Genomic DNA, 11,024 nt, shown 5'->3' on the forward strand with positions numbered 1-11,024 from the left:
GATGTTCAAACCCTCAGAACATCATTTACAATCATTACTCACCTCGAACCGGCTAAATCTCTAGCTCGCGACGCCTTTGCCCCTCGAATCGGCCTCCACACGCGTCGAATCTATCCAAAATCAGAACGAGGACGTCAAAATATGCTAAGGGAACGAAGCCCAAGCAAAAACAATAAATAAATGGCACAAATCCCGAAATTACCAAAATCCGACCCCCGGGCCCACGTCTCTAAATTCAGAAATTTTTACACCAATAGATTCCTTATCTTCCCACGAGTTCATACATATCAAAAGTTCTCAAATCCGACCCCAAATGGTCCTTCAAATCCTCAATTAAAGATCTAAATTTTCAAGCCCTAGTTCTTCAATTTTTGGCTTAATTTCCATGATTTTCTAGGTGGAATTAACATAAAAATCGAGTTTTTAGTCCAAAATTCGTACCTCCAAACGTTTCCCCTTGAATCCCTCTTCAATCTCCTTCAAAAATCTCCAAAAACGATCAACTATGGAGGAAATAAGCCCCAAAATCGCAGACAAGACGAGCTTAAAAACATTCTGCCCAGGCATTTATTCCTTCTTCGCAAACGCGGTCAAACCCTCGCATTCGCGAAGCACTAATTTACTTTGACCAATTTTCTCCTACGCGATCGCGACCAAGCCCACGCGAACGCGATGCTTTACCCAGATGAACCTTCGCGAACGCGCTCCCTCAAAAGAGACTAAGTGTCTCAAACCTTACCAAATTCCTTCCGGATTCGAGCCGACCAACCCGATATCGAATAACACGGATAAACAAAGCATAAAGAAGCAAAAATGGGGAAAGCGGAGCGATAACTCATGAGACAACTGGCCGGGTCGTCACATCCTCCCCAACTTAAACAATCGTTCGTCCTCGAACGAGTCAAGAAACATACTTGAAGCCTCAAACAGGTGAGGATATCTGTTCCGCATCTCCCGTTCGGTCTCCCAGGTAGCCTCCCCCATGGAAATTGCCAAATTATCAACTTCGCCAATTCAAGCCTAAATCTACTCCGAACCTCCAAAACTCATTCTGATCACGCTCCTAAGTCATAAATCACCTCCTGAAGCTAACCGAACCATCAGAACTCACACTCGAGCCCTATAACACATAAGTCAACATCCGGTTGACTTTTCCAACTTAAGCTACCTCAAAAGAGACTAAGTGTCTCAAACCTTACCAAGTTCCTTCCGGGTTCGAGCCGACCAACCCGATATCGCATAACACGGATAAACAAAGCATAAAGAAGCAGATCAACTAGGAATATGTTACACCCCAAGTTTTCATACGTGAGAGTACATCGTAAGTCATTGATGTAAGCTCGGAAATGAGATTCTATTTGGAAGCAAATAAAGTAAGTTAATCATGTTACCTTGTAGGTTACAAATATTTAATATCATGAATAACGAGTACCAAGAGGGTTGGAAATCTTAGAAGCTAAACCAATTGAAGAAAATAAGTTTCGTCGAAAGTCGACAAGTTTCGAATGTTATAACATGTACTTTGGGGTGAGACTAGGGTTATTAACATGATAAGGAGGTTATTCTATGAGTTATTTTAGTCGTATGATATTCATTTTCTACATTTTGAAGGCAAGCAAGTTGTGGAACAAGAGTTGGCAAAGGTCATCACAAGTTACATTCATAAATTTGCTGAAATTTAGGTCAAATGTATCTGAGAATTTCTCCAAATATACTTGGAATCATGGGGTGTTCTACCTACCAAATTGAAGGTCTACGAGTCTAGTTTCTAACGCATTAAACCGTTTGTTAATACGACATCGGAGTAGAGAGATATTCGCGTTTTCGCGAGACCGCGCAAGCAGCTCCCAATGGGACCCACTTAGGCGGTGGTTGACCTACTTCAATTTATAAACGATTTGGACGCCTATTTTTGCTCATTTTTCAACTAAACTTCGTCTCCAAACTTCTCCTAACCCTCCTAAACATATACCACAAGGTTTTGAAGTGATTCCAAAGTGATTACACCATATTTCCACATCAAAACTTAGTTCTAGTGAAGAACAACACCTCTTTGAGGTTGTGTTGTCATTGAGGATTGTTGTGGGCTGTATTTGGATGAAATTCCAAGTTTTTGCTGCTGTCTAAGGTGAGTATAACAACCTACTAATTGTGCTTAATCTTGCTTGTATGTTGGTTAAGTTGTTAGGATGATAAACTACAAGATAATACTTGGATTAGCTTAAGTCACTTCTATGGTGTTGTATTGCTATTAAGGGTTGTTGTAAACTGAATATAACTTGGATTTTGACTTGAAGTTACTGTATAAGGTATGTATATTGTGATCTTTCTTGTGCCTAAGGTTATCTTGATGTTGATTAAGTTAAATGGATGGGCTAGACATGAACTAGTGAATAAAGTTGCTAATTGAGGATAGTTGAAGTTGTGGATTATTTTCGTTGTTATAAATATATGGTTTAACGCTGGAATCATTGATTAATGACTTCATTATCATGTTAATGATACTTTTATGTTGAAGTAAGAAGTCTATAAGGATTGATAAGGGGTATACGGATTCCAATCGGATCTTGCCGCTCGTCGTAATGTAGTTGTGGCTTCTTGTTATTATATGGTGTCTTGATATTGATAATTATGTATTGATGGATTGCTATGGTAATTGTTGTTGGTATATGGTATTGGAGGAGGCCCTTGTTACAAGGAATATGCTGCCCAAATTTACGTAAACGAGCTACTAGCTTAAGTTATAGACTTAGCCTTTGCTCACCACTGATTTTGAATCTCCTTATACTATGATAGATTGTGTTGACTTGTTTGAAGAGTTGCTTGGAAGTGATTAAGGACTCAACGGGTTTAAGGTATGGTAAGGCACTTTCTTCTTTCTTTTGGCATGATCTAAAGTGAAATGAATACGCTACTTCATTACGGATCTACTCCTAGCAACTAAGGTTGTCCTTGTTGTTCTTTCCTTATAAAATTATTCTAAGCAAGCGTGTATGATCCTTGAATCCTACTAAGGTTCATATTGAGGGTATGGATGTCCATAGCGTTCTTAAGTCACTCCAAAAGGTTTAGAATGTGATTCCATGAGTCTAGCATGCATTATATATAGTATCTATTTTACTCTACCGAGCCGCTCTATAGTCGGCCGGGTACAACACCTATTGTGCAACCACTGATCAGTTGGGTTTACCGAGCTCCACGTGGCCGGGTACGATTCTATCGAACCTTATGATAGTCGGGTACGCTTTTACCGAGTCCTCTTTGAGGCCGGGTACGATATGATGATGATGATGCCCACATAGGCGAATGTTTTAAAAAGTTTTATGTATATATATGTATTATGCATTTCATATCAGTAACCCCAGAGGCACTCTGATGTTACAGGTTGTATCTCCTCTATCTCTCTCTTTACATTACTGTTCTTGTTTATGCTTTCCTGCCTAACATACTCGGTACTTTATTCATACTGACGTCCCTTTTGCCTGGGGACGCTGCATTTCATGCCCGCAGGTCCCGATTGATAGGTTGACAGTCCTCCTAGTAGGCTATCAGCTCAGCGAAGGTGTTGGTACACTCCACTTGCTCCGGAGTTGCCTATTTGGTTCAGTATGCTTTGGATATGTATTGATTGATATGGCGGGGCCCTGTCCCGACCTTTATGATTTTATGTACTCTTAGAGGCTTGTAGACATATGTCAGGTGTATGGATAATTGTATGGCCTTGTCGGCCTATGTTTCGAGTTTACTAATGGTCATGTCGGCCTTATAGGCCCGTATGTCACATATATTAGTTTGTATATCATGTTGGGTCTTCATATGTTGACTATTCCCTTATGTTTTATTCTTGTTATCTCAGGACGGGTTTTCTGGCTCATTTACTCATGATAACATAATAAGAAAGATATGATACGTTGGTACTCGGTTGAGTAAGGCACCGGGTGCCCGTCGCGGCCCTCTGATTCGGGTCGTGACAGAAGTGGTATCAGAGCAGTTCTGTCCTAGGGATTCTACAAGCTGTGTCTAGTAGAGTCTTGTTTTTGGGTGTGTAGTGTACCACACTTATAAGCAGGAGGCTACAAGGCATTTAGGACTGTCACTCTTTCTTCTTATTCTAGATCGTGTGGTAGAGCTCTGTTGTAAGAATTCAAACTCCTAAATTTGGCTTTAGTCGTAATACAATGATACCTACATTTAAAAAGATGGTTGGTAAAAGATTGTATGTGGCTGTGAAAGAGTTGAGTTAGAGGAGCTCGATTTTGCATGATGCATATGATGGGTAAATATAAGGTCTTCAGTAGATCATGTGTGTACTAAGAAGTGTAAGCTTCTCGATAAGGAGCCTTAAGGCAAAGAATATCTATCCACCCCTAAAGGCAATGAAAGATTCAAAAGATAGATACAAGCTTCAACAAGTAAAAGGAGCAAGATGGGAAGGGTACAAGGCACCTAGTTAATAAAGATTATCGGTATTTTCATCTCCGGCAGAAAAATATAAGCATTGTAAGTTAACCTCAATAGTAATAGAGGTATGTATAATTGACCATACCCATCTCAGTTATACCCTATTGGGGGATAACATGTGTAGATTAAGAAAAGGACGAGATATCAGGATCCGGTTAGGGTTAGGATAACCCATAATGGTGAATTGATTGTTTGTGTTAGTTGACAATTTCTGAAGTATAATGCAAATGTGCTAATAAATCTCCTTGTGAGATACCCAGATGGCGCACTCTAAAATAGTACAGCTAGATATGAGTACTACAAAGATAACCACTGGAAGCCTTGAAGGGATAAATATTACCTTAGCATGGCTCGTGTCCCTAGGAGAGAGAATTTTAAGCATCTTGAAGAGCCAGTGAGATGAAGCAAGGGGAGCTAAAAGCAAAAGAATGTCTTGTTGATGTTTTCAGAATAAAGTGATAGACATAAATGTTAGTAGGAAAATAAGAATAGAGTTAATGAAGAATTATGAGTAAGATGTCCACATGGATGACAATGCTGGAAAAAAAATGATGATGAAAATGACAGAATTATAGAGTCTATACTTAAGTGAAGGAAAAAGATGAGAGGTGACAGGCCTTGAAACAACAAAGGAGTATAGGCCATAAAGTCATATCTTCTTTTCGAGAAATAAGTTCGCAACTCTAACGCGATTACCAGCAGGAAAAGATATACCCCCAGAGTAGTAGAAATCAGTATGGGCTTGTAAACAAGATAAACTAAACGTGAACTAGGGACAAAATGATATGATAATATTCGGCATCATGAGAATTTCAGAGGTTGCGTTCCGGCGATAATAGAATGGATGACAAAACAATGCCCTTTAATGGTCATTCAGGAAGTCGCTTCCCTAAAGCAAGCAATATGAGCAAAGTTAAGCTTAAGGGACTATGTGCGCCAGTTACACTAAGTGTCATCCTCGCGAGCAAGGAGTTTTATTTTCCTTGGTACAAAAAGTATTACCACAAGGAGAGTAAGGGTAATCGATGATGTGAAAAGACGTCAAATATATAGAGGTAAAATATCTATAGGTAGATGGTCGTAGCTCCAGCTCTTAGTACTCCTCTAAAGGTGGGAATATGGAGTGATGTGGCATGAAGTCAGAATTTAGTGGTTCTACTAATCATGGAGTGGTAGAAGAATAATGCGGTAATGTGAAAAAGGGATGAGATTGTACTTATTCAAAGCCTACAGATATGCTACGATATCAGTGCATTATACAAACACGACGTCAAGGAAAGGAAGTAAGGGTTCCTGCCGAAATGTCATTGATAGATCAGAGGCCAGTGCATGAGGTAAGTTAAAACAAAGGAAATAACCCAAGAAAGATTACACGGAAAATTGATGTGAGGATAGGCCAACGAGTATTTGGGATTTTATTAAGGAAGAGCCCAGTTATGGCTAAACAGGAGGTTATAGACGAGTCAACAGATCATGCAAGATAAACGTAGTGAATCCTAATATAGTGAATTCAGTCTCGCAAATATGACGTCATAAACCTTGAGAAATGCTCAGATAGGAGTTGGGGTATTTAAAGGTATTGTATAAGTATTACAGGAATAATGGAGGGTACCACTAAGGAGATAATCAAAATCTGATTTTACAAGTAATCCTACGAGCACAACGGCACGAAGGTATGTAAGTAAGGATGTTTGTAGGCGAGTAAGAATATCAAAAATTCCTTCGAGTATACAGTATAACAAGATCACAACTTTACAAGATCCAAAAGGTTTCCTAAGTACTACCACGAAAGACTAGCTGAGGAAATAAGGAAGAAGGTTTCCACCTAAGCATAGTGACCTAAAAAGGAAATGATCTTTGATCTTGTAATAGCAGTCTCACTATAATATTGCATGCACTCCATAAGAAAGTGGCACCTATCATGGCTAATGAATGGGAAAAAAAGCCATCAAAGGTGATGTTTGAGATCATATGAGGTACAGGAAATTATAGTATTCGTGGGCAAAAAGACAAGCTAAGTATTCATGTAACAAGTGATATAACGACCAACAAAAGTAATTGCTTACATTTAAGGACAACTGAGAAGGCCCGAAAGGAAATTTATGGTGCTAGCAAGTTAAAGGAAGGTTGCAAGTAGTATAAATAGATTGGTGTAGGTCCTAAGGTAAAGTATTGTAGAGCAACAAGGTTTTAGGCAGATAGGTGTAATGATATGAAAAGGTGAGTGAGAAGGTGACGAGAATATGTATGTCCTCGGGATTAAACCCATCAAAACAAGGGAGCTGATGATTTCCATATGAATAAAAAACTCTGTACAACCTGAATGAACACAGAGGAGTCTAAGACTAGGTGCATTTAGAAGAGATGGAATGCTGCCCTGGCGGTAGAATAAGGGTGTAATTGTGATAGATAAGAGGATGATTCTTAGGCCTTTGATTGAGTAATGATTTAACGAGAAAGGTATTTCATTAATTGTCGGGATTAGAATACCCCCATAAGATGAATCGCGTTGGGATGCAATGAAATACGGTTATTGAAGTATAGTATTATCCCTAGGTGGATCAGGAAAATCACTTCAGATGTTCCCCAATAAGATGTGAGCCCTAGTGACAGTGTATTACGTAAGAGGTTGCAAGTTATCAGTGATAGATTATAGATCAACATTAAGGTGAATAAACAATAGATGGGTACAAGTTCCAAAGTATGAGATGAGATTTGTTTGTTATTCTTAAGATGAATAAAAATGAGGAAGCACTAAAGGACTTAGATTTATACATATAGGATAAGCAGCGAGAGAGTAACCTGGAGTTGGGTAGCAAGCCTCGGTAATTATAAAACGAAGTAAGTTTTATGGTATAGTATAACCTGCCTAGATGTAGTAAATCCATAAGGATAGATATGCAAGGCTATGAAACAAGAGATAGCAATAGTCTTAAGTTCGATAAAGTACCAAGCGAAAGACATCAATACACCTATAGATGCCTAGAGGGACAACTTGTCATAATTCTGTATATGTTCATACAGTGAGGCTTATAGATTGGCTAAAAGATGGAGGAAAAAAGGAAGACGAGTCGCTAGGCACTCATATAAGGACACAGTCGTACATACTGCATGATATAAGGTAGCAAATGTTACGATGTTGGAAAAATTCCGACCACATGTCATGGCATGACAAAGAGGCCTAAAAGGGGGGAATGCCCAAGCGTTTGGATTTATTCACAAAACTGTTGCTTAGATGGAAAGATGAATATTAAAGTATTCGTAAGAGCCATAGTTTATGAAACTGATAAGCGCATCAGTCAACATTCGAGGACGAATGTTCCAAAGGGGGAATGATGTTACACCCCAAGTTTTCATACGTGAGAGTACATCGTAAGTCATTGATGTAAGCTCGGAAATGAGATTCTATTTGGAAGCAAATAAAGTAAGTTAATCATGTTACCTTGGAGGTTACAAATATTTAAGATCATGAATAACGAGTACCAAGAGGGTTGGAAATCTTAGAAGCTAAACCAATTGAAGAAAATAAGTTTCGTCGAAAGTCGACAAGTTTCGAATGTTATAACATGTACTTTGGGGTGAGACTAGGGTTATTAACATGATAAGGAGGTTATTCTATGAGTTATTTTAGTCGTATGATATTCATTTTCTACATTTTGAAGGCAAGCAAGTTGTGGAACAAGAGTTGGCAAAGGTCATCACAAGTTACATTCATAAATTTGCTGAAATTTAGGTCAAATGTATCTAAGAATTTCTCCAAATATAATTGGAATCATGGGGTGTTATACCTACCAAATTGAAGGTCTACGAGTCTAGTTTCTAACGCATTAAACCGTTCGTTAATACGACATCAGAGTAGAGAGATATTCGCGTTTTCGCGAGACCGCGCAAGCAGCTCCCAATGGGACCCACTTAGGCGGTGGTTGACCTACTTCAATTTATAAACGATTTGGACGCCTATTTTTGCTCATTTTTCAACTAAACTTCGTCTCCAAACTTCTCCTAACCCTCCTAAACATATACCACAAGGTTTTGAAGTGATTCCAAAGTGATTACACCATATTTCCACATCAAAACTTAGTTCTAGTGAAGAACAACACCTCTTTGAGGTTGTGTTGTCATTGAGGATTGTTGTGGGCTGTATTTGGATGAAATTCCAAGTTTTTGCTGCTGTCTAAGGTGAGTATAACAGCCTACTAATTGTGCTTAATCTTGCTTGTATGTTGGTTAAGTTGTTAGGATGATAAACTACAAGATAATACTTGGATTAGCTTAAGTCACTTCTATGGTGTTGTATTGCTATTAAGGGTTGTTGTAAACTGAATATAACTTGGATTTTGACTTGAAGTTACTGTATAAGGTATGTATATTGTGATCTTGCTTGTGCCTAAGGTTATCTTGATGTTGATTAAGTTAAATGGATGGGCTAGACATGAACTAGTGAATAAAGTTGCTAATTGAGGATAGTTGAAGTTGTGGATTATTTTCGTTGTTATAAATATATGGTTTAAGGCTGGAATCATTGATTAATGACTTCATTATCATGTTAATGATACTTTTATGTTGAAGTAAGAAGTCTATAAGGATTGATAAGGGGTATACGGATTCCAATCGGAGCTTGCCGCTCGTCGTAATGTAGTTGTGACTTGTTGTTGTTATATGGTGTCTTGATATTGATAATTATGTATTGATGGATTGCTCTGGTAATTGTTGTTGGTATATGGTATTGGAGGAGGCCCTTGTTACAAGGGAGATGCTGCCCAAATTTACGTAAACGAGCTACTAGCTTAAGTTATAGACTTAGCCTTTGCTCAGCACTGATTTTGAATCTCCTTATACTATGATAGATTGTGTTGACTTGTTTGAAGAGTTGCTTGGAAGTGATTAAGGACTCAACGGGTTTAAGGTATGTTAAGGCACTTTCTTCTTTCTTTTGGCATGATCTAAAGTGAAATGAATACGCTACTTCATTACGGATCTACTCCTAGCAACTAAGGTTGTCCATGTTGTTCTTTCCTTATAAAATTATTCTAAGCAAGCGTGTATGATCCTTGAATCCTACTAAGGTTCATATTGAGGGTATGGATGTCCATAGCGTTCTTAAGTCACTCCAAAAGGTTTAGAATGTGATTCCATGAGTCTAGCATGCATTATATATAGTATCTATTTTACTCTACCGAGCCGCTCTATAGTCGGCCGGGTACGACACCTATTGTGCAACTACTGATCAGTTGGGTTTACCGAGCTCCACGTGGCCGGGTACGATTCTACCGAACCTTATGATGGTCGGGTACGCTTTTACCGAGTCCTCTTTGAGGCCGGGTACGATATGATGATGATGATGCCCACAGAGGCGAATGTTTTAAAAAGTTTATGTATATATATGTATTATGCATTTCATATCAGTAACCCCCAGAGGCACTCTGATGTTACAGGTTGTATCTCCTCTATCTCTCTCTTTACATTACTGTTCTTGTTTATGCTTTCCTGCCTAACATACTCGGTACTTTATTCGTACTGACGTCCCTTTTGCCTGGGGACGCTGCATTTCATGCCCGCAGGTCCCGATTGATAGGTTGACAGTCCTCCTAGTAGGCTATCAGCTCAGCGAAGGTGTTGGTGCACTCCACTTGCTCCGGAGTTGCCTATTTGGTCAGTATGCTTTGGATATGTATTGATTGATATGGCGGGGCCCTGTCCCGACCTTTATGATTTTATGTACTCTTAGAGGCTTGTAGACATATGTCAGGTGTATGGATAATTGTATGGCCTTGTCGGCCTATGTTTCGAGTTTACTAATGGTCATGTCGGCCTTATAGGCCCGTATGTCACATATATTAATTTGTATATCATGTTGGGTCTTCATATGTTGACTATTCCCTTATGTTTTATTCTTGTTATCTCAGGACGGGTTTTCTGGCTCATTTACTCATGATAACATGATAAGAAAGATATGTTACATTGGTACTCGGTTGAGTAAGGCACCGGGTGCCCGTCGCGTCCCTTCGGTTTGGGTCGTGACAGAATACAAACTCAACCAAATTAAGTAAAAACACAACAGCCCAGAGCTAGTCTCCCACATATAAAGACAAAGCTTCCACAATGCATAAACACTCAACCAATTTAAAAGTCACCCAATCTAGCTAGGCAAAGAAGTGTAGAACATGAAACAAAGAAGGATGTACGTTAAGTTTTAACAGGTATCAAGTAAAGTCGTGTAATAAGAGAAATCATGTAACAAGTGGACTCATATAGCAAGTAAAGACATATAGCGCATGAAGAAAGGTAGTAAGTAAAGGCAGGTAACAAGTCAAGACATATAATAAGTAAATCACGTAACAAATGGAGACATGTAACATAGATGAACTAATAACAAGCAAATGCATGAATTCAGAGAGGACATGTAGCAGAAGTTAGTCAAGTAAAACCGTAGGAGAAAAAACAACAGACAGGGAGAGACATATATATAACAGTAACATATCAAAGAAGGCTTAACGCCATTTTTCAAACCAAGAAACACCTAGGATTTCGCTTCAATTATTCCGGGCAAGTTCTAGACTCAA

The 11,024-nt window shown here is 38.9% G+C and overlaps 1 long non-coding RNA gene across 1 annotated transcript; it reads left to right on the plus strand.

Annotated features, from left to right (window-relative positions):
- The first annotated feature begins 1,862 nt into the window (after positions 1-1,862).
- On the plus strand, positions 1,863-10,101 carry LOC138876555 (uncharacterized). Its single transcript, XR_011401889.1, has 5 exons — positions 1,863-2,128; positions 2,797-2,855; positions 3,511-3,601; positions 9,309-9,367; positions 10,023-10,101. It is a non-coding gene; the product is annotated as an uncharacterized lncRNA (long non-coding RNA).
- Positions 10,102-11,024: the final 923 nt, after the last annotated feature.

This window comes from Nicotiana sylvestris, chromosome 8, assembly GCF_000393655.2.
Source record: "Nicotiana sylvestris chromosome 8, ASM39365v2, whole genome shotgun sequence".
Taxonomy (NCBI): Eukaryota; Viridiplantae; Streptophyta; class Magnoliopsida; order Solanales; family Solanaceae; genus Nicotiana; species Nicotiana sylvestris.